The sequence below is a fragment of the Phyllobates terribilis genome, unplaced genomic scaffold, assembly GCF_046119375.1.
Source record: "Phyllobates terribilis strain yellow unplaced genomic scaffold, ASM4611937v1 Scaffold_34__1_contigs__length_13252353, whole genome shotgun sequence".
Classification (NCBI taxonomy): domain Eukaryota; kingdom Metazoa; phylum Chordata; class Amphibia; order Anura; family Dendrobatidae; genus Phyllobates; species Phyllobates terribilis.
Genome location: NW_027362794.1, coordinates 4,727,259 through 4,753,410, shown reverse-complemented (window position 1 = coordinate 4,753,410; position 26,152 = coordinate 4,727,259). Strand labels below are relative to the sequence as shown.

Genomic DNA, 26,152 nt, shown 5'->3' with positions numbered 1-26,152 from the left:
TAATATCCCTAATATGTTCTCTCACACGTATGCGGAACTCACGGGACGTGAGTCCCACATAATGGAGGTTGCAGGTACAAGTGGCCCGGTAGATAATGTAACTTGTGCTACAAGAAATGTAGTGAGTAATCCGGTAGTCCCTACTCCCATCAGAAGATGTAAACTTAGTAGCTCTAGCAATGTTTCTGCATGCCATGCAAGATCCACATGGAAAACAGCCCCATCTCTGCAGACCAGCACCGAACGGGTTCGGAGGATTTGCCACATAGTGGCTCCTTACCAGGATATCCTTCAGATTTGGACTCTTCCTTGCAGTGAGCAATGGATAATCAGAGAGAATTCTCCTCAAAGTTGGTTCCGAGGTAAGTATTGACCAATATTTTTGTAATGTTTGTCTCATCCTTACCCATTGATTATTATAGGTTGAAATAAATCTTAAAGGAGGATCTTTCCTTTCATTTTTGCTTTTATTCACTAATAATAAGTCTCTCGATGTTTTTTTGGCACGATGGTAACCCCGCTTAACGGCTCTCCTACTGTATCCACGCTCAAGGAATCGATCTGACAGGTCCCGAGCCTGAGCCTCAAAAGCCTCCCCTGAAGAACATATACGCTTCATTCTAAGGAATTGGCCTATTGGTACAGCACGGATTGTGTGCACAGTATGTGCCGACGTTGCATGGAGAAGAGAGTTGACCGATGTCTCCTTCCGATAAACATCCGTCTGGAGTGCACCATTGTTTTTCACTCTAATTTTCACATCCAAAAAGTCAATTTCTTTCCTTGAATGTTTATAAGTAAGTTTAATATTCTTTTTATTCTTATTGAGTTCGCACATGAAGTCATGAAGTCCAGACTCGGGACCCTGCCAGATGATAAAGAGATCGTCTATGTATCGGTACCAGCACTGCGCATGGGGGGAGGCACCCGCACCGTCCATGACAACCTCCCTCTCCCAAAAACCCAGAAAGAGGTTGGCATAGGACGGCGCGCATGCCGCCCCCATCGCAGTACCCCGTCTCTGTAAAAAGAACCGATCCCTGAACGTGAAGAAGTTGTGCGTTAAAATAAATTGCAGGAGTTCCAAAACGAGGTGCCATAGTGCCGAATCCAAATTGCTCATGTTAAGAAAGAATTCTACTGCCTCTAATCCATCCGAATGATCGATGCTGGTATACAGAGACTCGACATCTGCAGTAACAAGAATCATATCTGAATCGAAGTACAAACCGTCAATTTTCCTAAGGACATCCGTAGTGTCCCTGACATAGGAGGGCAGGGTTTCGACCAAAGGGTGCAGGTAATGGTCAATAAACCTGCACACAGGGTCACAGAGCCCTCCAATGCCAGAGACAATTGGACGCCCCGGGGGCTCGAGAAGATTTTTGTGTATTTTGGGTAGTAAATAAAATGTAGGGACTACCGGATGTTGTACCACCAAACCATCAAATATTTTTTTGGGGATAATCCCCTGTGCAAACGCTCGTTCCAAGATATCAATTAGACTATACGAGTAATCTCTCAAGGGATTGTGGGTAAGAGAGGTATATGCCTCCCGATCCCTCAGCTGTCTAAAGGCCTCCCTCTCATACCTCGGAGCCGGCCAGACCACCACATTCCCGCCCTTGTCCGCTGGTTTAATGACAACGTCCTTCATTTCCCTCAATTCTTTGAGGGCTTTCCGTTGAATCCCCGTTAGATTATCGTTTTTCCTCCAGTTCGGAATCCTTTTGAATTCCTCTGTAACGAGTTTGTTAAATATTTCTATATGGGGACACAGGGAGAAGGGGGGGGAAGGTGGTCGATCTGGATAGCACCGAGGACGGGAAGGTACCTATTACAGCCGGTGTATTCTCCTGAGCCAACTCCTCTAATACCGCCAATGCCTCCTCCTCTTGTGGAGTATTTAGGTCCTGTCCACTCACCGGACGAGTGTGAAGTTTTCGTAAAATTACTTTTCTTAGAAAAAGTTGTAAGTCTTTTATTGCTGAAAAAGAGTTAAAATTATTATCAGGAACAAAAGTAAGACCCAGACTAAGTACTTCCCGTTGTGCATCGGTAAGTATGTGTTCTGAAAGGTTAATTACCTCTAAGCTGTTGCTTTGTTTGGGCTTTTTTTCTTTAGACTGGGGTGGTGTTAATTTACGTTTATTTTGACTCTTGCCCTTATTTGGTCCTTGTCTTCCCTGACCAAATCGCTCTTTATATGTATTGATAGATTGGCCACTTGTAGAGGGATCCTCATCCACAGAGGATAAGGATGAAAAAGAATGTGTCCGGGATCTAGGGGTTGCATAATTTGACCTTTGTTTGTTCCTCCATCTATACACATGATTCTCAGCATAATCCAAAAGATCCCTCTGATATTTTTTGGACTTAGAGTTCACAATCTCTTTTTCCCATCTCGCAAAGTCACTCTCTAGATCCCTGTTAAGTTTTGCCAATGCTTCAATGTCAAGTTTTTCAGTTAGAGTCGCCTGAATAGAGCTGATTTCACTCTCAACAATTTCCAGAGTGGTTATGTTAGATCTAATTAGTAATTCCATATATCCTCTGGAACAATTGGATGACAAATTTTCCCAGGCCTTCTTGAATCCATCATCCTCCATTGTATATGAGGGAAAGACCTGAACCCGGAGACCTCGAGGAATCAGACCCTTGGTAATATATCTCTCTAGAAAGGCTTTGTTCCACCAAATCCGCGTGTTTTTTAAGTGTATGTTATGTTTTTAGTTATTATTATATATATATTTTTTATTTACATGTTTTTTCATTCTTTATAGTTGGATATGATCATATTTGATGTCTCTATTTATATGCCCTACCTATTGATGGACGTGACTTTATCCTTGTATATTCTTTTGGGACCTTGTGATGAATGGAGCACCTACAAAAAAGAAAAAATACAGTCACATGTCTGGAAATGTAGAGGAAATATGGGACTGCCCCCTTTGGGACTACATATGCCGACATATATTTGGGTGTTGTAATGAGATGCATTTGTCTTCTCTTTTTTTCTTTTTCCTCTCACATGAACTGTGACTGTTTTATCTGTTGTTTTCTTATGCTCCCCTTCTGGCTCCCTACTCCCTAAATATTTCACTATATTGGTCTTTAGTGAACAGGTATTAGGTCGTGCCCTTCCTATGCCCACAAGAAAGATGGCCGAATGGATGTGCGCACGCGTAGCGGGTCCCCGTAATAGCACTACCATCTATGGCATCCATATGATGCGACGCGGGAAGTGACGTCACAGGAAATGCTTTCCTGACCCGCGCCGTCATCAGGATAGCCGGAAATGATAGGTGGACACCGGGATCCCGCCCGCGTGCGCCGCTACCAATGGCTGCGGCAAGGAGTGATATATAAAGAGACATGGGACAACATACACACCACACCGCCCCCCGAGGAAGCCCACCACGCGAAACGCGCGTCGGGGCACGGTCACAGTGGACAGATATGGGTAAGCCTGATTCACATTGATTTACATAGTTGAGTATATTGGCATAGATATACCCATATACTAGAAGCTCAACTGACACCGGTATCTATATGTAGTACATTGGTACTGCTATATGGGTCCATGCATGTTTGCACGTTTAATGATATACATTGCTCCTTTTGCGCTAATTTACATAGAGGACTTTTCATGCACAGTCTATTGAGCCCTTATGCCCTCTGGTGATCGTCTTTTTCATGTATTCTTCACCTTTATACCTATTTACTTCTATCTTATATTTTTGTAGTGTTTTTTAACATATTCAAATAAAATTTATACCTTTTAAATCTATTTGTCTGTACTAATTGTACTTTTCTAGGGGTATACCATTTCTTTTTTATAGGTCTATATAAAGGCTCAGAGCCTATTATGACACGCGCAGCCAGCGTTCCATTGCCACATTCCATCTACTGCAGGCAGGATACCTGGCTGGCTGAATGTCACTGAGAAGCTCACAGAGACCGCCATAAGCAACAGTTTAACAGAATGCCACAGACTAATCAACCCAACTTTTTGGGTTGGGTTCTCTTTTATAGTCTGCAGGCATTAAATGAAAGAAGTCAGTGTTCCAGCAGAGGGAGACAACGTTTCAGAAAAGGCATTGTAGCAAACCAAAAAAGAAATTTTAAGCGCAGCAGAGTAACCAGCGCACATACCTGTTAGCTCAGGTGAGTTTAAAAGGCTGCTGTTGATAACAAGGGCATTTGCTAAATAGATGGTGTGTGTGCAACAATATACTGAAAGGTCAATTATATTGTGCAGCTTATCTCACCACCTGTAGTTATTTAGGTGAAAGCTCCAAAATGCTTGCCTAATATGTCTGTTTATCCAAAAGGAAGTACAGAGGGAGAGCTAGATAGATAGCATTGCGTTACATTACATGGCAATGCAATGCACAGTTGCTGAAGTTGAACCAAAATGAGCTTGTCATCTGGCTTCTGCAACTTTGAACATGAAAAATCCAATGAGGAGAAGAAAAGCAAAGCCAAAGAGTCCATCCCAAAATCCGACAAACAAGCAAAATGAACAAAAAACATTGAATTCAATTCTTTCTGATTTTAGAAACTGCATTAAAGAAGGGGTGCACCGGTCCTGGAGATACTGCAATACCAGGTCAATGCGTGGAGTGGACAGAGCAAGCTCTTTTTCCATCTCCCTGTTCTAAAAATCCATTTAATATATGGTCCCCAGATAGGGGACGTATCAGATATTAAACTGATAAGAACAGATACTACACTTGATCTTAGCCAAAAGGCCGAGAAGCGATAACCAGAATTGGTTTCGAACTACGGAGCCACCTAAGGATCCTGAAAAGTCCATTTGTGGAGATGAGCTCCTGGACTCCCGTTAAGAAGACATGTTGTCAACCTCTAGATCCCTTACATGCCTGCACTTTTCGGCTTGCTGCTGCTGCAATCCACGCGTTTTAGATCTGCATAACTCCACCTCTTTAAACACAGCACCCTCACCCCCTGCTGTTCCCACCCGCCTCAACACCGTTGGAAGGGAGGAGAACCAATTAAGGCGGGGGGTGGGGTGGAACGAGCAGCTGTCTACCCTTAGCAGGAGGGCTGCTGATTACTTACCTCTCCTGCTGCTGCTGGCTGTCCAGCAGCAGACTGAAGGTGGCTGCTGCTGTGCGCAGGTATATAAAGGCTCAGAGCCTATTATGACACGCGCAGCCAGCGTTCCATTGCCACATTCCATCTACTGCAGGCAGGATACCTGGCTGGCTGAATGTCACTGAGAAGCTCACAGAGACCGCCATAAGCAACAGTTTAACAGAATGCCACAGACTAATCAACCCAACTTTTTGGGTTGGGTTCTCTTTTATAGTCTGCAGGCATTAAATGAAAGAAGTCAGTGTTCCAGCAGAGGGAGACAACGTTTCAGAAAAGGCATTGTAGCAAACCAAAAAAGAAATTTTAAGCGCAGCAGAGTAACCAGCGCACATACCTGTTAGCTCAGGTGAGTTTAAAAGGCTGCTGTTGATAACAAGGGCATTTGCTAAATAGATGGTGTGTGTGCAACAATATACTGAAAGGTCAATTATATTGTGCAGCTTATCTCACCACCTGTAGTTATTTAGGTGAAAGCTCCAAAATGCTTGCCTAATATGTCTGTTTATCCAAAAGGAAGTACAGAGGGAGAGCTAGATAGATAGCATTGCGTTACATTACATGGCAATGCAATGCACAGTTGCTGAAGTTGAACCAAAATGAGCTTGTCATCTGGCTTCTGCAACTTTGAACATGAAAAATCCAATGAGGAGAAGAAAAGCGAAGCCAAAGAGTCCATCCCAAAATCCGACAAACAAGCAAAATGAACAAAAAACATTGAATTCAATTCTTTCTGATTTTAGAAACTGCATTAAAGAAGGGGTGCACCGGTCCTGGAGATACTGCAATACCAGGTCAATGCGTGGAGTGGACAGAGCAAGCTCTTTTTCCATCTCCCTGTTCTAAAAATCCATTTAATATATGGTCCCCAGATAGGGGACGTATCAGATATTAAACTGATAAGAACAGATACTACACTTGATCTTAGCCAAAAGGCCAAGAAGCGATAACCAGAATTGGTTTCGAACTACGGAGCCACCTAAGGATCCTGAAAAGTCCATTTGTGGAGATGAGCTCCTGGACTCCCATTAAGAAGACATGTTGTCAACCTCTAGATCCCTTACATGCCTGCACTTTTCGGCTTGCTGCTGCTGCAATCCACGCGTTTTAGATCTGCATAACTCCACCTCTTTAAACACAGCACCCTCACCCCCTGCTGTTCCCACCCGCCTCAACACCGTTGGAAGGGAGGAGAACCAATTAAGGCGGGGGGTGGGGTTCAACGAGCAGCTGTCTACCCTTAGCAGGAGGGCTGCTGATTACTTACCTCTCCTGCTGCTGCTGGCTGTCCAGCAGCAGACTGAAGGTGGCTGCTGCTGTGCGCAGGTATATAAAGGCTCAGAGCCTATTATGACACGCGCAGCCAGCGTTCCATTGCCACATTCCATCTACTGCAGGCAGGATACCTGGCTGGCTGAATGTCACTGAGAAGCTCACAGAGACCGCCATAAGCAACAGTTTAACAGAATGCCACAGACTAATCAACCCAACTTTTTGGGTTGGGTTCTCTTTTATAGTCTGCAGGCATTAAATGAAAGAAGTCAGTGTTCCAGCAGAGGGAGACAACGTTTCAGAAAAGGCATTGTAGCAAACCAAAAAAGAAATTTTAAGCGCAGCAGAGTAACCAGCGCACATACCTGTTAGCTCAGGTGAGTTTAAAAGGCTGCTGTTGATAACAAGGGCATTTGCTAAATAGATGGTGTGTGTGCAACAATATACTGAAAGGTCAATTATATTGTGCAGCTTATCTCACCACCTGTAGTTATTTAGGTGAAAGCTCCAAAATGCTTGCCTAATATGTCTGTTTATCCAAAAGGAAGTACAGAGGGAGAGCTAGATAGATAGCATTGCGTTACATTACATGGCAATGCAATGCACAGTTGCTGAAGTTGAACCAAAATGAGCTTGTCATCTGGCTTCTGCAACTTTGAACATGAAAAATCCAATGAGGAGAAGAAAAGCGAAGCCAAAGAGTCCATCCCAAAATCCGACAAACAAGCAAAATGAACAAAAAACATTGAATTCAATTCTTTCTGATTTTAGAAACTGCATTAAAGAAGGGGTGCACCGGTCCTGGAGATACTGCAATACCAGGTCAATGCGTGGAGTGGACAGAGCAAGCTCTTTTTCCATCTCCCTGTTCTAAAAATCCATTTAATATATGGTCCCCAGATAGGGGACGTATCAGATATTAAACTGATAAGAACAGATTTTTTTTTTTTTTTTTTTTTTTTTTATACCATTCAGTAAAATTTTTCAAGCAACAATCAATAGTATAAAAACTCATACTACGTTGCCCAGTCTTACATCATAATGGTACTTTCTTTATTTCATATTTATAACTTTATACTGAAACAGTTGTAATACCTTTTGAATGGACAAAAAACTGTAAAACATACCATTATCATAAAAAAAGACAGATCACAACACTTAAACAAGGACTTACTGGTACTTTACCAGTGACCTCCATTTTTTTACTTTCCAAAAACCTTCTGAATCAGAGCCACCACCGCCACGGCTGTCCCATAAATAAACTATGTATAACCTTGACAAAACCATCCTAACACAATTATTAACTGAGATTATTTTCCTTTTAAATAAACACAAATTCCTAACGTCCCACAGACTTTCTATTACACATGCCATTATCAACCACAACAATCTCTCTTTCACCCGGCTACTTGCACCCATCCCAAACATTACCACTCTCCAATTTATAAAATTCACGCCCGCTAGTTCCTTGCATAAACCACCCACTCCCTTCCAAACACTCTGAGCATAATCACAATTCCAAACCAAATGCATAACAGTTTCACTCGCCCCACATCCATCCCTCGGACATACCTCTGTTCTAATCAGATCCCTCCTCTTCTGTACCTCTCTCACAGGCAAAATCTCATGCAAACTCATCCATACGATATCACGCTGCCTATTCGATATTCCTTTTATACTCAGGTTCCTCCATACACACAACGCTTCACTCGATCTCAAGCCCCTAATGTTACATTCAAACTCTCTAACACGCATCCTTCTCCTTACATTCCTTATCACTTTGAAATCACCCATAGGAACATCCAACAAATCATGCTTGACAACAAATTTTTCAACAAACTCATACCACACTGGACATTTAAACGAAACAGGCACTCTTGCATCCCTTCTCATCCATTTCAACCCAAACAACATCCATCCAGCCATATATTTAATCATAAAAGCCGTCTTGTTATCCCTACCTAACAGAACAACCACCGTTTTAATATAATTTAAACCAAGACAAAATTCAAAATTTGGGAAATCCATTCCCCCATGTTCACGTAACTTACACAAATATTCCCTTTTAAGTTTTTCCATCTTACTTCCCCAATAAAACGTAAAAATTAGCTTCTCAATCCGCCTAAAACCCCTATAAGGGGCTGGAAAAACCACGGACACAAAAAGTAACATAGGAAGAATCACTGACTTAATAATAAGGACTTTGCCTGACAATGTCAAGTCCCGTAACCTCCAAAAATTTAACTTCTGTTCAATCCTCTTACCGCATTCATCCCAACTCTCATTCCCTTTCAGATCTTTGTTAAACCACACCCCCAAAACCTTAATAGCACCTTCTTCACATATCACACCATCCATCCTAACACTCGAATCCCCGAAACACTTAAAGCTACACTTCCCCCAATTCACCCTAAAACAAGATGCACCACAAAAGAAATCTAAAAGCAACCTTGCTCGATTCATAGCAGCCATATTATCACTCACCACAACAACATCGTCCATATACCCCATTACCTTTACAGTCTTTCCACCACTCCCTGGGATCAGAAGACCATTCATCACTTTCTCTTTCCGAATCATGCACAACAGGGGCTCAATCACACTTATAAACAGGACAGGGGACAACGGACACCCCTGCCTGACCCCTGATTTTATGCACACCTTCTCACTCAAACATCCATTCACTAACACTTCACTCACCACACCATCATACAAACACCTTATGGCATTCACAAAAACACTAGGAAAACCCATCCTAACTAACACCTCAAACATAAACGCATGCGACACTCTATCAAAAGCTTTCTCAAAATCCACACAAAAAACCATACATTTCCCCTTCCTAAACATACAATCTCCAATTACGTCCCTCAACAACAAGAGGTTATCAGTCATACACCTACCTGGCACCGCGCACACTTGATCATCACCAACCACACTTCCAATCACCCCACGCATACGGTTAGCCAGAATTTTGCTAAAGACTTTATAATCTGCATTGAGTAATGTAATCGGCCTCCAATTACGCAAATTCTTTTTCTCACCCTTCTTATATAGTAAAACAACTACTCCTTCTTTCATGGAATTACAAAGTACACCATTCATCCACATATATTGACATACCTCCACAAAATCAACACCAATCACATCCCATGCTTTTACATAAAACTCCACAGGCAACCCATCTTTCCCAGGTGTTTTATTCTTTTTCGCACCATCCACCGCCTTTTTAACCTCATCAAAAACAATATCCTCACTCAAACACTCACGTTCCCCTGATTCAAGCTGACTCTCCAACATACCTAACACATGCTCTTTCAAACCCCCATCCACCCATTTAGACTCAAATAAACTACTATAGAAACTATGTACCTCATCCAACACTTCCCTTCCAACCACAGTCATACCATTATCATTTACAACCTCATCCAACTCATCTTTTTTACTGCACATTTTTTTAAAAAAGTACCTCGTACACTTCTCATCCATATCCAAATGCTCAACTCTCGTCCTAAAAATAATTTCCTTCCCACGCTTTTCCAAAACACGCTTCATCTCATCTCTCGCTCCTCTGAGTTGATCACTAACATCAATTCCTTTCATACTCATTTTATGTAACCACTCAATCCTCATATTTAAATCTTTAAATCTGCCTCTTTCAATTGCTGCTTTTTTATAACCCCACCTCCTAAAAAAATTCTTAATTTCCACTTTCACCCAATCCCACCATACAGTCACATCCACAAAATTATTTTTCCTAGACCTCCACCATTCATACTTACTTTCGAAGTCTCTCATAACCCTAACATCCTCTAACAACCTAACATTTAGCTTCCATACCCCAACACCATGCACCATTTTTTTATCACCTTCAAACATACCCCACAAACATTCATGGTCTGTGAAAGAAAAAACATGCTGTTTAAAAAATTTACACACCAAACCTCTATTTGTATACAGCATGCGGTCAATCCTGGACACTATTCCTCCCCTATCAGCTCTATATGTGGCCGGTGGTGGCTTACTCAAAAATTCCGCTGCATCTAAAAAAGAAAAATCAGATGTAATTTCATTAAGGACCTTACCCGTGACATCAATTTCCCCTTCAGAAACACAATTGAAATCACCAACTAATAATATTGGAATCCTTCCAGGCAAAAAAAAACGTATTTTCTCTAATAGTGCTAACCTATCCCCTTTGTTAATTGGACAATACACGTTAACAATTTTCACCCTCCACCCTCTCCCCTTAACCACTGCCATTATACAACGACCTGGCTCCACCACCATATAATTTTCAAAACTTAAATCCCTATTCCCCAACAAAATCCCCACACCATCATTTTTGTTTGTCATTGAACCTGACCAAATGCTATGCCCATATACCCAGTCCTTTTCAGGAGGTGACTCTTCAATTCCGCACTCTTGCAGACAGTAGATATTTGCTCCAAGATTTTTTAGTTCTTCCAGTATAGCCAATCTTCTAGGCTTAGATTTTATAAGCCTTACATTTACTGACAGTACACTACAGCCCACGTTGGAGCCCATTTTTTAACCATATTTGGTAAAAAAGAACATACCCCCCACCGAAGAGTCAACCTTTCTCGTCTTGAAACTCGATTCCTGATGTTAAGCACAGAATGCTGGCCCCCTCCTCCAAAAAAGACCTCCTAGGAGAGGCACTGTAGCTCTCGGGATAGCTCCTATCACTTAAGGGGCTGATGCTCCCAATACTGGCAGGTGAAATATCTGGTCGGAACTTCTTTGCAGAAGACACATCAGAGTCCTCATCAGGGGGCCTCACCACAGCCCCGGTGAAGTCACCCTGGCCACCACCACCTTCTTGAATGGCCTCTGAGCTTTCCAAAGCCAACACCGGCGTCGTGGAGAGTGAACCGCTCACTTCTCCCTCACCACTCACATCAAGCAGAATTGACATATCTGCAGGCTCCATCTCAACAGCGCTTCCACCAGCAGGATCAGGTGCTTCCTCCATCACTTCCATGAAGTCCCTTACTGCCTCAATCGCCTCACCAATAGTGGCGGCAGTACTAGGACGTGGGGACACGGCCTCTGCATATGACCTGGAACGATGGGGACAGTCCTTGAAAGCGTGTCCCTCCTCCCCACACGCATTACAGACCATGGAGTTAGTACATTCCATTGCCAGATGACCCTCTTTATTGCATTTCCCACAAAACTTCTCCACCGTGCAGTCCTCTTGGTAGTGTCCAAAGGATTTACACTTCCTGCAAAAACGCGGAGCACCGGGAAAATACATATACCCTCTATCCCTCCCGATGGCAAAACTGAGGGGAGGGTAGTGGATACCCCCAGGTCCCTGGGGGTCTTCCTGGAACCGTACAAAAAACTTGTGTTTGCCAGTCCACAAGCCCACCTCATTCCTCACCTTGTGTGAGTAGGACACATAGCTGCAATGACGGTTCAGGAATCTAGTAATGTCCTCCACATCCACAAGGGGGTTGTGCATAAACACAACAACTGGCACTTCCCCCTTAGTATACAATACCGTGAATGTAAGCCCTTCAAGAGCCGGATGATCCAAGGCTTGCTGATCCTTTAGAGTCTTGAAAAGATTCTGGCAAGCTGCCATACGATCAAGGACCAAAACGTACCGGCCATTCTTTGGGAACTCCTGTAGACAAATGATGTCTCCACGACCAACATTCAAAATCTTGAAGATGACGACTTCCACCAAGAACCGCAGGTTAAAGAAATTCCTCCTTGACTCCTCAATATCAATGCGAAAAGCATTTTTGACCCGAATATCATCGGTCCCGGCATAGCGAATCTTGACGCCCATTATCACCTCTCGTTTCCTCTGGACCCCCCCCAATAGCAGCAGGCAGCTTAAGCCACCTAAGTGGCGATGCTGCAAGGCCGAGGGGGAGACACTCTAGGATCCTTCTGACCAGATGCAAGATCTTAGCCAAAAGGCCGAGAAGCGATAACCAGAATTGGTTTCGAACTACGGAGCCACCTAAGGATCCTGAAAAGTCCATTTGTGGAGATGAGCTCCTGGACTCCCGTTAAGAAGACATGCTGTCAACCTCTAGATCCCTTACATGCCTGCACTTTTCGGCTTGCTGCTGCTGCAATCCACGCGTTTTAGATCTGCATAACTCCACCTCTTTAAACACAGCACCCTCACCCCCTGCTGCTCCCACCCGCCTCAACACCGTTGGAAGGGAGGAGAACCAATTAAGGCGGGGGGTGGGGTGGAACGAGCAGCTGTCTACCCTTAGCAGGAGGGCTGCTGATTACTTACCTCTCCTGCTGCTGCTGGCTGTCCAGCAGCAGACTGAAGGTGGCTGCTGCTGTGCGCAGGTATATAAAGGCTCAGAGCCTATTATGACACGCGCAGCCAGCGTTCCATTGCCACATTCCATCTACTGCAGGCAGGATACCTGGCTGGCTGAATGTCACTGAGAAGCTCACAGAGACCGCCATAAGCAACAGTTTAACAGAATGCCACAGACTAATCAACCCAACTTTTTGGGTTGGGTTCTCTTTTATAGTCTGCAGGCATTAAATGAAAGAAGTCAGTGTTCCAGCAGAGGGAGACAACGTTTCAGAAAAGGCATTGTAGCAAACCAAAAAAGAAATTTTAAGCGCAGCAGAGTAACCAGCGCACATACCTGTTAGCTCAGGTGAGTTTAAAAGGCTGCTGTTGATAACAAGGGCATTTGCTAAATAGATGGTGTGTGTGCAACAATATACTGAAAGGTCAATTATATTGTGCAGCTTATCTCACCACCTGTAGTTATTTAGGTGAAAGCTCCAAAATGCTTGCCTAATATGTCTGTTTATCCAAAAGGAAGTACAGAGGGAGAGCTAGATAGATAGCATTGCGTTACATTACATGGCAATGCAATGCACAGTTGCTGAAGTTGAACCAAAATGAGCTTGTCATCTGGCTTCTGCAACTTTGAACATGAAAAATCCAATGAGGAGAAGAAAAGCGAAGCCAAAGAGTCCATCCCAAAATCCGACAAACAAGCAAAATGAACAAAAAACATTGAATTCAATTCTTTCTGATTTTAGAAACTGCATTAAAGAAGGGGTGCACCGGTCCTGGAGATACTGCAATACCAGGTCAATGCGTGGAGTGGACAGAGCAAGCTCTTTTTCCATCTCCCTGTTCTAAAAATCCATTTAATATATGGTCCCCAGATAGGGGACGTATCAGATATTAAACTGATAAGAACAGATACTACACTTGATCTTAGCCAAAAGGCCGAGAAGCGATAACCAGAATTGGTTTCGAACTACGGAGCCACCTAAGGATCCTGAAAAGTCCATTTGTGGAGATGAGCTCCTGGACTCCCGTTAAGAAGACATGTTGTCAACCTCTAGATCCCTTACATGCCTGCACTTTTCGGCTTGCTGCTGCTGCAATCCACGCTTTTTAGATCTGCATAACTCCACCTCTTTAAACACAGCACCCTCACCCCCTGCTGTTCCCACCCGCCTCAACACCGTTGGAAGGGAGGAGAACAAATTAAGGCGGGGGGTGGGGTGGAACGAGCAGCTGTCTACCCTTAGCAGGAGGGCTGCTGATTAATTACCTCTCCTGCTGCTGCTGGCTGTCCAGCAGCAGACTGAAGGTGGCTGCTGCTGTGCGCAGGTATATAAAGGCTCAGAGCCTATTATGACACGCGCAGCCAGCGTTCCATTGCCACATTCCATCTACTGCAGGCAGGATACCTGGCTGGCTGAATGTCACTGAGAAGCTCACAGAGACCGCCATAAGCAACAGTTTAACAGAATGCCACAGACTAATCAACCCAACTTTTTGGGTTGGGTTCTCTTTTATAGTCTGCAGGCATTAAATGAAAGAAGTCAGTGTTCCAGCAGAGGGAGACAACGTTTCAGAAAAGGCATTGTAGCAAACCAAAAAAGAAATTTTTAGCGCAGCAGAGTAACCAGCGCACATACCTGTTAGCTCAGGTGAGTTTAAAAGGCTGCTGTTGATAACAAGGGCATTTGCTAAATAGATGGTGTGTGTGCAACAATATACTGAAAGGTCAATTATATTGTGCAGCTTATCTCACCACCTGTAGTTATTTAGGTGAAAGCTCCAAAATGCTTGCCTAATATGTCTGTTTATCCAAAAGGAAGTACAGAGGGAGAGCTAGATAGATAGCATTGCGTTACATTACATGGCAATGCAATGCACAGTTGCTGAAGTTGAACCAAAATGAGCTTGTCATCTGGCTTCTGCAACTTTGAACATGAAAAATCCAATGAGGAGAAGAAAAGCGAAGCCAAAGAGTCCATCCCAAAATCCGACAAACAAGCAAAATGAACAAAAAACATTGAATTCAATTCTTTCTGATTTTAGAAACTGCATTAAAGAAGGGGTGCACCGGTCCTGGAGATACTGCAATACCAGGTCAATGCGTGGAGTGGACAGAGCATGCTCTTTTTCCATCTCCCTGTTCTAAAAATCCATTTAATATATGGTCCCCAGATAGGGGACGTATCAGATATTAAACTGATAAGAACAGATACTACACTTGATCTTAGCCAAAAGGCCGAGAAGCGATAACCAGAATTGGTTTCGAACTACGGAGCCACCTAAGGATCCTGAAAAGTCCATTTGTGGAGATGAGCTCCTGGACTCCCGTTAAGAAGACATGTTGTCAACCTCTAGATCCCTTACATGCCTGCACTTTTCGGCTTGCTGCTGCTGCAATCCACGCGTTTTAGATCTGCATAACTCCACCTCTTTAAACACAGCACCCTCACCCCCTGCTGTTCCCACCCGCCTCAACACCGTTGGAAGGGAGGAGAACCAATTAAGGCGGGGGGTGGGGTGGAACGAGCAGCTGTCTACCCTTAGCAGGAGGGCTGCTGATTACTTACCTCTCCTGCTGCTGCTGGCTGTCCAGCAGCAGACTGAAGGTGGCTGCTGCTGTGCGCAGGTATATAAAGGCTCAGAGCCTATTATGACACGCGCAGCCAGCGTTCCATTGCCACATTCCATCTACTGCAGGCAGGATACCTGGCTGGCTGAATGTCACTGAGAAGCTCACAGAGACCGCCATAAGCAACAGTTTAACAGAATGCCACAGACTAATCAACCCAACTTTTTGGGTTGGGTTCTCTTTTATAGTCTGCAGGCATTAAATGAAAGAAGTCAGTGTTCCAGCAGAGGGAGACAACGTTTCAGAAAAGGCATTGTAGCAAACCAAAAAAGAAATTTTAAGTGCAGCAGAGTAACCAGCGCACATACCTGTTAGCTCAGGTGAGTTTAAAAGGCTGCTGTTGATAACAAGGGCATTTGCTAAATAGATGGTGTGTGTGCAACAATATACTGAAAGGTCAATTATATTGTGCAGCTTATCTCACCACCTGTAGTTATTTAGGTGAAAGCTCCAAAATGCTTGCCTAATATGTCTGTTTATCCAAAAGGAAGTACAGAGGGAGAGCTAGATAGATAGCATTGCGTTACATTACATGGCAATGCAATGCACAGTTGCTGAAGTTGAACCAAAATGAGCTTGTCATCTGGCTTCTGCAACTTTGAACATGAAAAATCCAATGAGGAGAAGAAAAGCGAAGCCAAAGAGTCCATCCCAAAATCCGACAAACAAGCAAAATGAACAAAAAACATTGAATTCAATTCTTTCTGATTTTAGAAACTGCATTAAAGAAGGGGTGCACCGATCCTGGAGATACTGCAATACCAGGTCAATGCGTGGAGTGGACAGAGCAAGCTCTTTTTCCATCTCCCTGTTCTAAAAATCCATTTAATATATGGTCCCCAGATAGGGGACGTATCAGATATTAAACTGATAAGAACAGATAAGGTTTCAACATAATTTTATTGTGCATAAGTCAGATTACAAGACAATCAATGCGAAACCTTTCAAGTACAAAAAAACCCATAAAAACATTTAACAATTATACATTACAGAGAATAATCAATATAAAATAGAATTCCACATATAAAAGCACCATCTACGGTTCGCTTCCTTCTTGCCCATATCTTTTACATTTTTTAAATAATAAACATACATTTCACTAAAAGCCAGTTTAATACAATCAAGCACAGAAATAAAATCACGATTAAACAATAAAATATTCCTTGCTTTCCAAATTGCATTCTTGGCACAGTTTATTATACACCAGCAGATTTCAGATTGGTATGCAGTAGGGCAATTAAAAAGTCCGTATAAAACATATTCATAATAAAAGTCCTTTAAACCACAAACCCACTTTAAAAGAATCCCCAATTTCACCCAGAGTTCTTGTGCAAAGGTGCAGTTCCAAAAAAGGTGCATAACGGTCTCATCACAATGGCAAGAGTCTCTTGGGCATTTTGCCCATGCCACCAGGCCTCTCCGGTGTTGGAATTCTCTGGTTGGGAGGCACTGGTGGACGGACATCCAGGCAAGGTCTTTATGGACATTGGCGAGGAACTTCCCGAAGACATTCCTCCACACACGTTTGGATCTGTTCCATGAGTAGTTGCAAACTGGGGATGTCTCTTCTTCTCTCCTCAAGTGGACAAATAGCTTCTTCCGGTCCAGAAGGATGTCAGCTCCAAGGTCTTTTAAATTATGAGTCTTTATAACTTTTTCTAAAATAATAAGGTGCTTTGGTGGACACAATAAAACAGGCGCTGATAAGGATGGCCTAAACCATCTCTTAAAGATAAAACCACACGTGTATTTTAAAAACAGGCCAAAAGTACTATCAGACTTAAAAGCTTTAAAACAAAAACAGAAAAAATTTACATATAAAAACAGGCAAAGATCGGGAACATCTTTTCCTCCATTCTGCTTTCTCTTATACATTTCTGATCGTTTAAGCTTTTCCATTTTAGAGCCCCATATAAACATAAAAATACAACGAATTAGTTTTTTTAGCATTAAGTCAGAGGGAGGATACACCATGGCAATATATAAAATCATAGGTAATAAAACAGATTTAATAACAAGGACTTTCCCTTCGATCGAAAGATTCCTCAGGGTCCAAAAGGAAAGTTTCTTTGCCATTTTATCTTGAACCTCTCCCCAACTCACAAGCCCATCATTATTTGCATCAAATACAACCCCTAAAATTTTTACATTGTCATATTTCACATTAACAGTCGGTAAGTCATTTCTATCCCACGCCCCCATAATCAAACACTCAGTTTTATTAAAATTCATTTTAAAACCAGAAGCTTGACTAAAAAGATTGGTGCACAATACTACTCTCCGGAGTGAAGCAGGATCAGTGCAAATAGCCGTCACGTCATCCATATATCCAAGCACTTTAACCTGAGCCCCTCCCCCTCCTGGGACAGGAACCCCCCGGACTACCTTGTCTTTCCGGATCATGCATAAAAGGGGTTCCATAGCACAAATAAACAGAATTGGGGATAATGGACATCCCTGCTTCACTCCGGATTCCAGTGGGATAAAATCAGTTAAAAAACCATTGACAGAGATTTGTGAAAACATATTGTTATATAAACTCTTAATGCGAGATAAAAACCAGTCTGGGATTGCCATTTGTTTTAAAACTTTAAAAAGATATTCATGAGAAACCCTGTCAAACGCTTTCTCGAAGTCTAGCGCTAACAGGGCCAGCCCTTGATCCCTGTCTTTACTGTACCATATTACGTCTCTGATCGTATTTAGGGTCTCTGTAATACTCCTCCCTGGTACACCACATACTTGTTCGGGTTGTATTAACACATTAATAACAGTTTTAAAACGACATGCAATAATCTTAGCTAAAACCTTGTAATCCATGTTAAGGAGGGTGATAGGTCTCCAATTTTTGAGGTCGTCCCGAGCGCCCTTCTTCTTGTATATTAAGGACACTATCCCCCTCCTCCATGACTTGGGTAACTTATCACACAAAAAAACCTCTTTAAAAAGTGCTAAAAGATCCTCTTTTAAAATATCCCAAAAGGATAAATAAAATTCCACAGGAAGACCATCCGCTCCTGGGGCTTTCCCTCTTGAAAAACTTTTAAAAACACTAAAAAGTTCTTCTAAAGTAATATCTTTTGTTAAAAACCCCTGATCTGCAGAATTTAGCCTAAAATCCAGGACATTAAGAGCATCTTGTAAAAACACATTATTAACATTTTTTTTGCTAAAAAGGTTTCTATAAAAATTAAAAGCTACCCTCTTCATACCTTGTATTGTGCTATCTCCATCTAGGCAGGTAATCGTTTCTTTCCTCTCCACCACTTTTTTGAAAAAGAAACGTGTACACTTTTCTCCTTCTTCTAAAAATTGCACCTTAGAATTAAATATTATTTCCTTCCCTTTTTGTTCAAGGTATGACTGTATCTCATTTTTAAGGCTTACAATATCATCATGCACCTCTAAGCCTATCTCTTTGAATTTAAGGAGAGTCTGCAGTCTAGTATTCAAATTTGCATAGCCCTGCTTCTTCTGCCTCGCCTTCCTCTTCCCAGCCCTGATAAAAAAAAGTTGGATCTTGTCTTTAATCCCTTCCCACCAGGACAGCATTTTAAAATATGGGGGTTTGAGCTGCCTCCATTGTTGGTACTTTTTGATAAAATCTGACCTTACCAGGGGGTCTTCCAATAGGTGTACCCCCAGGCGCCACAACCCTCTATTCACCTTTAGTTCCCCCTGGTATTCTATCTCTAATTTTAATATGTTATGGTCAGAAAATAAATTAGGAATTAAAACAAAATATACAGGGCTAAAAGTTTCAGATAAAAAGATAAAATCGATCCTGGAGGTCACTCCCCGACCGGACCACGTAAATCCCGGGTCCGTCAGCGATAGCGACCTCCAGGCATCGCGCAACTTAAAATCTGTCTGCAAATTACTTAATAAAAAACATGATTTATCTAATTTACGGATCGGGTCACCTCCTCCTCGGCGCTCATTTACACTGAGGCAATTAAAGTCCCCAGCTACCAAAAGAGGAGATGACCCTACACAGAACAACGGTAAAATCTCAAACAATTGTATCCGTTCTTGTTTATCTGGCGGGGCATACACATTTATAACACGAAAGTTAAAATTATTAAAACATAAATGTACTAAAATAGCTCTGCCGGGCACAATCTCAGTGACAGAGGAGATTATAAAAGCATTACCTCGGCAGAGCAGACCCACACCAGCTGATTTATTCTCATTAGAGCCGGACCAAATGGAGGGCCCTAGTTTCCAGTCTTTCTTTAGCTCATTATACCGTAGTCCGTGTTGCAGACCGCATTCCTGTAGGAAACAAATATCAAAGTCTAATGTTTTGAAAAAATCAAAGAGAGCAGCCCTGCGGACAGGGCTCTTTAAAGATCTCACATTGAGTGAGAGACACTTAATAGATGGCATTTGTGTCATGGGGGAGGGGAGTCATCCATTATATCCCCTGCAGACCCCGTCAAGCTCTCGAGTGTTGAGGAGAAGCAGAGAATATTCTGGGGGTCCGAACCGGATATCGGATACCCGGAGGAACCGGGTTGCCATATATCATCCCTGGCAAGGCACACATCAGGCGAGTCTGGATTAAATGCCGGAGGATTGTCCGCTCTCAACTTTTTTCCACACGGCTCAATCACGTCACTCGTGCAGTCATCCTCCGCTATTGCTGTATGGCCTCTCACTTCCTGAAGACTCTCCAGGTCAGACATGAGAACCTCGCCATCATTGCCACCTGCTGGACAAAGAACCGTGGTCTGCTGGCACGAGTCCCTAGGTATGTCTGGGGTCTTCGACACAGTGCCCCCCACCGCCAACTCATTGGGGGCGCCCTGCTCCAACACACCAGGGACCATCGACGCAGTGGTCTTCTCCCTGACGGGAGAGTCCCTCTGCTCCGGTCTTTGGGTGGTCCGCCCTCCGCCCTTTTTCTGGGACTTCGCCACAGGAGGCTCTCCACGGGGGAGACCCGACTCCTGCTCCGTCCTCTCCGTCTCCTTCCTCGCGCCCTTGACCTTCTCCGCCACCTCCTCTGTTGTGGAAACAGAAGGACGAGGCTCAGGTCCTTTACTGGTCTCCGGAACACGAACTGGTCCTTCCCGTGGCATAGGTCCTCCAGCAGCTTCCGCATATGTTCGGGTCTTGGTCTTCAGTGGGCACTCCCGAAATATATGGCCGTCCACGCCACACAGGTTGCAAGAATCCTTATGGGGGCAGTCCTTAAATAAATGTCCTAGTAGACCACAGTTATTACAACGGAATGCCTTGGACTCTGCACAATTGCTCTGGACATGCCCCATTTTCCCACAATTTCGACAGTACATAGGCATGCCAGCATAAAATAAATACCCCCGACTTTTCCCGATAGTGATAGTAGAGGGGGGGTGATGTGTTCCTCCATAGCCCTGGGGATCCTTCCGCAACCGCACAAGAAACCTCCGCTTCCTACCCCAGAAGCCAACAGAGTTCTTCACAGGCCCAATGTATCTCACCTCATCACAGTGACGGCTCAAACAGGTTTGGATGTCCTGCCTCTCCACAAAAGGGTTGGGAAAATACGTTGTTATTTGTACCTCCTCATGGACGAAAAGCAGGGAAAACACCAGGCCATCCATCTCATCTCTCCAACCATGCTCGTTCACCTTCTGGACCAACTGTTGGCAGCATCCTTGGTTCTTAAAAGTGATGGTATAAATACCTTTGAGTTCATTGTCCTGGAAGCAAAAGATGTCATCTCTGTCGAACTCCAGGATCCCAAGGAGGATGGTATTGCAGACGAAGCGGATTCCTTTCTGCTCTCTGAAACTTTCCAAGACCTCGATACGGATTGTGTTCCTCATCCGGGGCTCTCCCGATGCAAAAGAAATTGTAGCAGGCATCCTTCCACGAAAGCGTACCAACTACAGAAGAAAAGAAAAAAGGCGTGAGCCTTTTTAACGGATCGCAACATGTTGTAAGGGGACTAAGCCAGCTCCCTAATAGCAGCAGGGGGGTGAAGCCCCACCGTAAGGTGGGACGATCCCCCCAGGCCAAGGAGCCGGGTACCCCAAACACCTATCAGCCAAGACCAGATGCAATGCCTAAACACCACACCCAATCTTAGCCAAAAGGCCGAGAAGCGATAACCAGAATTGGTTTCGAACTACGGAGCCACCTAAGGATCCTGAAAAGTCCATTTGTGGAGATGAGCTCCTGGACTCCCGTTAAGAAGACATGTTGTCAACCTCTAGATCCCTTACATGCCTGCACTTTTCGGCTTGCTGCTGCTGCAATCCACGCGTTTTAGATCTGCATAACTCCACCTCTTTAAACACAGCACCCTCACCCCCTGCTGTTCCCACCCGCCTCAACACCCTTGGAAGGGAGGAGAACCAATTAAGGCGGGGGGTGGGGTGGAACGAGCAGCTGTCTACCCTTAGCAGGAGGGCTGCTGATTACTTACCTCTCCTGCTGCTGCTGGCTGTCCAGCAGCAGACTGAAGGTGGCTGCTGCTGTGCGCAGGTATATAAAGGCTCAGAGCCTATTATGACACGCGCAGCCAGCGTTCCATTGCCACATTCCATCTACTGCAGGCAGGATACCTGGCTGGCTGAATGTCACTGAGAAGCTCACAGAGACCGCCATAAGCAACAGTTTAACAGAATGCCACAGACTAATCAACCCAACTTTTTGGGTTGGGTTCTCTTTTATAGTCTGCAGGCATTAAATGAAAGAAGTCAGTGTTCCAGCAGAGGGAGACAACGTTTCAGAAAAGGCATTGTAGCAAACCAAAAAAGAAATTTTAAGCGCAGCAGAGTAACCAGCGCACATACCTGTTAGCTCAGGTGAGTTTAAAAGGCTGCTGTTGATAACAAGGGCATTTGCTAAATAGATGGTGTGTGTGCAACAATATACTGAAAGGTCAATTATATTGTGCAGCTTATCTCACCACCTGTAGTTATTTAGGTGAAAGCTCCAAAATGCTTGCCTAATATGTCTGTTTATCCAAAAGGAAGTACAGAGGGAGAGCTAGATAGATAGCATTGCGTTACATTACATGGCAATGCAATGCACAGTTGCTGAAGTTGAACCAAAATGAGCTTGTCATCTGGCTTCTGCAACTTTGAACATGAAAAATCCAATGAGGAGAAGAAAAGCGAAGCCAAAGAGTCCATCCCAAAATCCGGCAAACAAGCAAAATGAACAAAAAACATTGAATTCAATTCTTTCTGATTTTAGAAACTGCATTAAAGAAGGGGTGCACCGGTCCTGGAGATACTGCAATACCAGGTCAATGCGTGGAGTGGACAGAGCAAGCTCTTTTTCCATCTCCCTGTTCTAAAAATCCATTTAATATATGGTCCCCAGATAGGGGACGTATCAGATATTAAACTGATAAGAACAGATCAGGTTTCAACATAATTTATTAAGTGCGTAAAAGATGGTTTACAATCAAAAACAACAACACAAACAGTACATTATTAAAACACAGAATTCCACCCATAAAAACCCCATATACGATTAGCATCCCTCCTCCCAATACATTTGACATCCCTCAAGTAATAAATATACATCTGGCTAAAAGCAATTTTAAGACAATCCTTCACAGAAATAGCATCACGTTTAAAAAGTAAAATATTGTGTGCCTTCCAAAGGGCGTCTTTAAAACAGTTAATCATACACCAACATATACAATACTGTTGAGGGGTCGGACATTTAAAAAGGCCATATAAAACATATTCATGGTTAAAATCTCTTAAACCGCAAGTCCATTTTAAAAGAATCCCAACTTTGTGCCAAAGTTCCTGTGCAAATGGGCAATTCCACATAAGGTGCAAGGTGGTTTCGTCATTAACACATGAGTCTCTGGGGCATTTGGCTCTGGCCACCAGGCCTCTCCTGTGTTGAAACTCTCTGGTGGGGAGGCACTGGTGGACCACCATCCATGCGATATCCTTATGTCCATTTGCTAAGAATTTCCCGAAGACATTCTTCCAAACTTGCTTCGATCTCTCTTCTGAGAAATTTACTATGGGGGTCACATCTTCATTCCTCCTCAGAAAAGATAAAAGCTTCTTGCGGTCTTTAAAAATGTCCATATTAAAATCACCAAGGCTATAAAATCGAACAGTCTTTTCTAAGATTGCTTGGTGTTTGGGGGGGCATAGTAAAACAGGGGAATTCAACGACAACTTAAACCATCTTTTAAAAATCATCCCACAAGTATATTTTAAAAAATAACTTAGCGCACTATTACCATTAAAATGTTTGAAACAAAAGCAGAAATAATTTAAATACAAATAAATATGTAAGTCGGGGACATCCCTTCCGCCGTTCATTTTATTCTTCCTCATTATTTCTCGCCTTAATTTTTCCATTTTGGAGTTCCATAAAAACATAAAGATCATCCTAGTCATTTTTTTAATTAAAACATCAGAGGGGGGGTACACCATAGCTATATACAGTATGAGGGGTAACAACACTGATTTTATAATTAAAATTTTCCCCTCCATTGTTAGGGACCTCAAACCCCAAAATGATATTTTCTTTGACATTTTTTCTATGACATTCTCCCAGCTTTGAGTTCCCACATTCTCCTCGTTAAAAACAACACCAAGAATTTTTACATTGTCTCGTTTTATAGTGAGCTGCGGGAGTTGGGCGGTGTCCCAGGATCCCAAAGTCAGACATTCAGATTTATTTAAATTAAGTTTAAAACCGGATGCCTGGGAAAAAAAATCAATGCGCAACACCGCCCTCCGGAGGGAAGCAGGGTCCATGCACACAACCGTCACGTCATCCATGTAGCCAAAGACTCTCACATCACTGCCACCTCCGCCTGGAACAGGAACCCCTCTAATCACTTTGTCTTTCCTTATTGCGCTCAGCAGGGGCTCCATGGCGCAGATGAACAGGATGGGCGACAAGGGGCATCCCTGCTTCACTCCGGACTCAAGGGGAACTCCATCTGTTAAAAAGCCATTAAGAGAAATTTGACTAAAACAATTTTTATATAAAATCTTAATACAATTTAAAAGCATATTAGGGATACCCATTCTTTTTAAAACTCTAAAAAGAAATCTATGAGAGACTCTATCGAAAGCTTTTTCAAAATCTAGGGCTAAAAGAGCTACATTTTGACCCCGGTCTCTGGAATACCAAATTACATCCCTTAATACGTTTAAAACCTCTGAAATACTTCTGCCTGGTACACTACAAACCTGCTCAGGCCGGATCAGTTTGGCAATGACACTCCTGAGCCGGTCTGCAACCACCTTAGCAAGTACCTTGTAATCAACATTTAGGAGAGTTATGGGTCTCCAATTCGCTAGAGTACTGCGATCACCTTTTTTATATATCAAAGACACCACTCCTCTCCTCCACGAAAATGGCAACTGTTCACAAATAAAAACTTCTTTAAAAAGCATAAAAAGGTCCTCTTTTAAAATGTCCCAAAAAGTAAGGTAAAATTCTACAGGTAGTCCGTCACACCCAGGTGCTTTACCCTTAGAGAAACTTTTAAAAACATAAAATAATTCCTCTAAAACAATATCGCGTTCTAAAAACTCCTGGTCTGTAAAATTTAACTTAAAATCGAGATCATTAAGAGCATCAGATAAAAAGGACTCATCTATACACTTTTTACTAAAAAGATGCTTATAAAAGTTAAAAGTAGCATTCAACATTCCCTGCATAGATGTTTCACCCTCTAGATTTGTGATCACTTCTCTTTTATCCATGACTTTTTTGAAGAAGAAGCGAGAGCACTTCTCCCCCTCCTCCAAGTGCTGCACTCTAGAGTTAAAAATAATCTCTTTCCCCTTTGTGTCTATGCAGTTCTGGATTTCAGTTTTTAGGCTAGCAATATCATCTCCCACCTCCACCCCTAGCTCTTTGAATTTAAAAAGTGTTTGTAGTTTGGTGTTAAGATCACTAAAACATCTTTTTTTCTCTCTAGCTTTACCTCTCCCTGCTTTTATAAAAAACATTCTGACTTTTTTTTTCAAATTTTCCCACCAGGTTACCATAGGGGCATCAGAAGGTTTTTGTCGCCGCCAGGCTTTATAGGCTTTACCAAAGTCTTGTCGAATCAGAGGGTCCTCCAGCAGGTAAGTACTTAGACGCCAGAGGCCCCTGTTGACCCTCTGTTCATCCCGGTATTCTAGATGCACCTCCAAGCCCTTATGGTCAGAAAATATATTTGATGTTAAAACACATTTTACAGGGTTAAAATCATCTGATAGGAAAATAAAATCGATCCTGGAGGACACCCCTCTTCCGGACCACGTATAACCAGGGTCCGTCGGCAGGAGTGACCTCCACGCATCGCATAATTTAAAATCAGTTATAAAATCTTTCAATAGATGACATGACTTATCCAATTTGCGTAAAGGGTCACCCCCTGCTCGTTGTTCACTAGCACAAAGACAATTAAAATCACCCCCTACGATCAGGGGAGATGACCCAGTACAGTACAATGGCAATATCCCAAATAAATTAATTCTCTCTTGCTTATCAGGGGGAGCATAAATATTCATTACACGTAGGGTAAAACCATGAAATTTAAAATGCACTAAAACCACTCTGCCTGGTACTATTTCTGTGACAGTATTTATAGTAATATTTCTCCCACGACAGAGGAAGCCCACCCCCGCTGACTTGTTGTCATTGGAGCCAGACCAGATGGAGGGCCCCAGTCTCCAATCTGTCTTGATATCATTATAATTTAGTGCATGTTGTATCCCGCATTCCTGTAATAAACATATGTCAAAGTCAGTGGTTTCTAAATACTTGAATAGAGCAGCCCTACGAACTGGGCTCTTTAATGACCTCACATTCAGTGAGACAAGTCTTAA

At 43.0% G+C, this 26,152-nt stretch overlaps 7 non-coding genes across 7 annotated transcripts; all 7 read right to left on the bottom strand.

Annotated features, from left to right (window-relative positions):
- Positions 1-4,575: 4,575 nt before the first annotated feature.
- Positions 4,576-4,766, bottom strand: LOC141181182 (U2 spliceosomal RNA). Its single transcript, XR_012256783.1, has one exon. It is a non-coding gene; the product is annotated as a U2 spliceosomal RNA (small nuclear RNA).
- Positions 4,767-5,875: 1,109 nt separating this feature from the next.
- On the bottom strand, positions 5,876-6,066 carry LOC141181449 (U2 spliceosomal RNA). The gene has a single exon (XR_012257025.1). It is a non-coding gene; the product is annotated as a U2 spliceosomal RNA (small nuclear RNA).
- A 1,109-nt stretch (positions 6,067-7,175) lies between these two features.
- On the bottom strand, positions 7,176-7,375 carry LOC141182017 (U2 spliceosomal RNA). Its single transcript, XR_012257514.1, has one exon. It is a non-coding gene; the product is annotated as a U2 spliceosomal RNA (small nuclear RNA).
- Positions 7,376-13,469: 6,094 nt separating this feature from the next.
- LOC141181181 (U2 spliceosomal RNA) lies at positions 13,470-13,660 on the bottom strand. The gene has a single exon (XR_012256782.1). It is a non-coding gene; the product is annotated as a U2 spliceosomal RNA (small nuclear RNA).
- Positions 13,661-14,769: 1,109 nt separating this feature from the next.
- On the bottom strand, positions 14,770-14,960 carry LOC141181584 (U2 spliceosomal RNA). The gene has a single exon (XR_012257147.1). It is a non-coding gene; the product is annotated as a U2 spliceosomal RNA (small nuclear RNA).
- Positions 14,961-16,069: 1,109 nt separating this feature from the next.
- LOC141181980 (U2 spliceosomal RNA) lies at positions 16,070-16,255 on the bottom strand. Its single transcript, XR_012257489.1, has one exon. It is a non-coding gene; the product is annotated as a U2 spliceosomal RNA (small nuclear RNA).
- Positions 16,256-22,549: 6,294 nt separating this feature from the next.
- On the bottom strand, positions 22,550-22,739 carry LOC141181973 (U2 spliceosomal RNA). The gene has a single exon (XR_012257484.1). It is a non-coding gene; the product is annotated as a U2 spliceosomal RNA (small nuclear RNA).
- Positions 22,740-26,152: the final 3,413 nt, after the last annotated feature.